The sequence below is a fragment of the Watersipora subatra genome, chromosome 10 (genome assembly GCF_963576615.1).
Source record: "Watersipora subatra chromosome 10, tzWatSuba1.1, whole genome shotgun sequence".
Lineage (NCBI taxonomy): Eukaryota > Metazoa > Bryozoa > Gymnolaemata > Cheilostomatida > Watersiporidae > Watersipora > Watersipora subatra.
This window is the reverse complement of record NC_088717.1, coordinates 24572367-24577275: the sequence shown is the minus strand read 5'-3', so window position 1 is coordinate 24577275 and position 4909 is coordinate 24572367.

The following is a 4909-nucleotide window of genomic DNA, read 5'->3' as shown; positions in this document are numbered from 1 at the left end:
GAAGAGGCATTTCAGAAGATTAAAGGCCTACTTACTTCTACTCAGGTCATGGCCCACTACAATCCCACTCTGGAGACAATCGTGAGCACAGATGCTAGTCAGGCTGGACTTGGGGCTACAATGTTCCAAGTACAGCCAGATGGTAGCAGAAGACCAGTTTATTATACATCTAGATCCCTCACAGAGACAGAACGAAACTACGCTACTATTGAGAAAGAAGCATTGGCCATGGCCTGGGCCTGCGACAAGCTGGACCAATTTCTTCGAGGACTGTTTTTTACTGTTGAGACGGACCACAAGCCATTAGTCAGACTCATGGGTATTAAAGACTTAGATCAAGTGCCCGCACGAGTACTTAGGATGAGACTCCGGCTTATGAGATACGCACCAACCGTGAAGTATGTTCAGGGGTCACACAATCACATAGCCAATGCTTTGTCCCAGGCACCAGCAGAGGAACCTTCATCGGTAGACACCCTATTCATCCAGGAGGTGGAATCAGTTACGGCTACTGTGCTGAGTGAAGATCCTCTGATCCTGGAGATGAGAAATGCCCAACAGCTAGACCCTATATGTCGAGAAGTCCTATCATTAATCAGAAAAGGTTGGCCTACATACAAGTCGGATGCCACTACGGCTATTCACCCGTATTGGGATGTTAAGGGCCATCTCACAGAAGTGGATGGGGTCGTGGTTTATGACCAAAGAGTGGTTGTACCTATGGACTTGAGATTGCGGACTCTAGAACGGATTCACCAGGCTCACCAAGGAATAGTGAAGTGTCAAGCCCGAGCCGGGAGAGCCGTCTGGTGGCCAGGGATCTCATCACAGATCAAAGAGATGGTCCAAAATTGTTATACATGCCGAATCAACACACCAGCACCAGTAGAACCCTTGTGTCCCTCAAGCTTCCTAGATAGGCCATGGTCGAGAGTAGGTGCTGACCTTTTTGAGTTTCGGAAAAGAACTTATCTTCTCGTTGTGGATTACTACAGCCGCTTCATTGAAGTTAAACGACTGGAGTCCATGGGGTCAATAGCGACCATAGGCAAGCTTAAAGCAGTTTTTGCTGTGCACGGCACTCCAGACGTAGTTATCTCAGATAATGGGCCGCAGTTCAGCTCCAGGGAGTTCAGGGAGTTTGCCAAGAGCTATGGGTTTCAACATGTCACCAGCTCACCAAGATATCCAAGGTCTAATGGTGAAGCAGAGCGTGCTGTTGGCACAGTCAAGCGCATGTGGGAGAAGACTAAAGACCCTTATCTGAGCCTCATGACCTATAGGGCTACTCCATTAGAAAATGGCTTTACACCTTCAGAGCTGCTAATGGGCCGCCTCATCCGTACGACCCTCCCAATTATGCCTGAACAAAGGTTTATACAACACTCCAAGGACTCCCTCGTAGACAAGGAGACATCTATTAACCTAAGAACTAAGCTTAACCATGACGTCCGGCATAGAGCGCACCAGTTGCCCGAGCTAAAACCCGGATGCCCAGTATACGTGAGAGACATGTGTCAAGAGGGATGCGTTATAGGACAGTCTGCCCCTCGATCGTACGAAGTAAAAACGGATAAGTGAGTAATCAGACGCAACAGGAGTGCTCTAGTTGACGTCAGGGAGGAGGGCCCCGTGGTATCTACACCAAAAGCCCCTCTGCCGGTTCCACGGAGTGCAGAGGTGCTACAAAGAGCCAACTCATGTGGAGCGCTGGCACCTGACTCACCTGGCGCAGAGGGCTTGGGTTCGCATCTAACCCCTAGTATAGCCAGCCAGCCGTGGTCAGGTAGGTTATGTGCTCTACCCAGAGAGCGGAAGAGGCCAAAGCACCTAGAGGACTATATGGTACCGGACATACTCAAGTAACAATACAAGACAATCAACCTACAAATACTCGTTACACAGACTAGTGATCTAACACTCACTAGACTCTAGTGTTTGCTTAAAATGTATATACACATATGTTATTCATCGGCTTAGCCTTAGTGGAACTGCTCCGGAGACTTTCCTATATGTTGCTTAACCAACCTGTAATATCTGTTACTGTTGCTTGAAAGGGGGATGTTGTATATTGCTTTATTGGACTCGCTACATGTGTTATATATATATCATTACTGTATAGTTATTAGGCTCGCTAGATTGTGAAGAATAAAGAGGGTTTTCCGTTTCCTGCTACAAAACATGATGGCTGCGTACAATTAATGTTAGAACACAAATCGATAGTAATTAATGTCATCACCGTATCATACAGGTTATACCGAGCTTCATTCTATTGACTAACTACTTATGACTATACTACTACATGGGCATGTATTATTGCTACTTCATGAGACGATAACTCCCACAAATAAGTAGAGGACGTTTAGTGTTAAGAAATATTATTATCGATCTACAATGCTGGAGAACTGATAGATGTTGAAATTTAAACAAACCTATGTTTGCATTTTTATTTTTTATTGGCAATAGTAATCAACAACAAAATTATGTTTCTGCTGGATGTCAAAACCAAAAAGAGAAAACAGAAATCAGGAAATATTGAGTGAGTTAAATAACAGTGTTTTTAAAGTTGGTAATCTGATAGTATTGCAAAGAGGTCAGGAGAGTAAATTGTACTAACAGGAAATTTTAGTAACAGAATGAACATTACTCATTCAGTTAATTAACGCCCTGTTGTAGTAACAGGACATTAGTTAACTGGAACATACGATGGTGGATGTAGAATGTTAGTGTCACGGAATAGAAATTATTGTTTTTCATGCATGTATGTGTGGAAGGTGTTTTCTGGCTCTTTACATGCACCTTCTGTAATATGCAAAAAATATTTGTAGTTGATAACTGCATGCAATACTGAGCAAACATTAGCGTCTTTGTTTATTGATAAACTTGGAGTTATCCTCTTAATGTTGCTTTTAAAATTAATTGAACCACCCTAGTTGATCTACTTCTTTAGAGTAGATACAGACTTGCTAATGAATCCGATGACAATATTTTTGGAATTTGTCAAACATGTCAATTATACGATAAAATAACCAAATACCCGGCATTCCACGGGTATTAGAATAATTTTCTAATGAATTTGAGTAAATTACCTGGAAACCTAGAACTTACCTTGGCCAGCTTAACAATCGTTATGGTGTAATGGTCAACATCGCTAGTTATTAACTCCAAGCAAGCACTTCGAGCGTGAGTATCTTAACCAATGTAATGACTATTTCATTGAATCCATTGTATTCTGTGTAATTTAATGGTTAAGTTCAACGCATTCAGATCTGGAGGTCTCAATATCAAATTCAGTGTTAGGGAATTTTTTATGGCTAGATTTTAATTGCTATAATTGCCCACAGAATTTAACAAAAATACAAAAAAAATGAAAAAGCAAACACAGATTTATACATATAGACCAGCTGTACAACCCGGCATTGCCCCGGGTAATAAAAAAGTCTTTGGACAGAAAATTGATTTGTATTTAGCATATAACAACATTTGCCATTCTAACTTTCAAACTACATATCATGAGAAATGCGTTTTGTGTAATTGAAATAAATGAGAGAGAAAATAAAAACAACTGTAAAGGTATTCAAACTTTGTCAAACAACTTTTAAACTTCATATCATGAGAAAAATGTTTTGTGCAGGTCAAATAAATTAAAAAAAATAAAACGACTATAAAAAGGTTTAGATGTAAATGTGAAATAATTAACAAGTAATAGCTAAATTAAAACGGTTTTGCTACAATTACAATAAAAGATAGTTCTATAATTTTTATAATGATACAATTAATATGAACTGAAAAAAAAATTCCCGACTAAGTAAAATTAATAATAGCAATTCTTGCATAGAAGTGTGGGTGAATAAAAAGGTTACTGTTCCACCAGAAGCTATCCATCAAAACTTTCAATATGACGATACTGGTACCTCTCGATACTGGTACAAATGTAAAAATGAAATACAGTATGATATTGTCTTTATCTGACTGAACGAAGATATAATGTCGAGGCTTTTCCCACAGAAACAATATAATTGTCCGCGTGAGAATTGACCCCGGATATAGTAATTGAACCTTACGAAAAATGTGTCTTAACAGGGGTATCGTAACACTTGGCTGCATTTGTAAAATAATTAGCGAGCACTATAGCTATAGCCTGAGAGACACACATACATATCTACAAACTGAGAAATATATATATATATAGGCAGTCGTTTATCACCGCAAAAGGTTTTAATGAAAATTACAATATTCTACACCAACTGGTTATCAATGAAGTTCTAAAAACTCAATGCTCAGGCACCAGCAGGTACCCTTATTGCGAGAAGTTCTGTAAAAGTTCCTCTACAATTGTGGGGTCACAAATGATTAAACCCAAATGCCTTCAACATACTTCATTTAATAAAATCAATATTTAGCAGTAGTGGTTTGTAGTAACCAAATGGTTTTCGTAACCATCTGCTCACAATTGCAGGTACAGATCGAGCGGCGCTAATTCTGACACTCAATAATAAATGTGATAAATGGACTCATTAAAAATCAAAACATCAGTGCTAATTTTGAATATTTTTATTTAAACATTACAAAAGGTTTAAAGAAGCGTACAAACATTCTACATGGTACATAATGTTAAAAACAGTCCATTACATTTTCAACAGAGAGTAAGTTTATGACTTGATGAATAAAATTGTAGCTTTATGATATCCAAAGACTTTAATTATCGATATTCTGTTATAGAACCAGCTTTAAGAATGATAGCCTTTGAGCCAATGAAACTGTTTCAACTTTTGGTTGACTGCAGAATTATAAATACACAAAAGATGATTTTGATTGAGCAAGAGCTTTTGCATCAGTGCACAATATTTTCACATTATTTTTGTAATTGTTCATTGTATATATTTGTTATAATTAAAATTAGATGTTG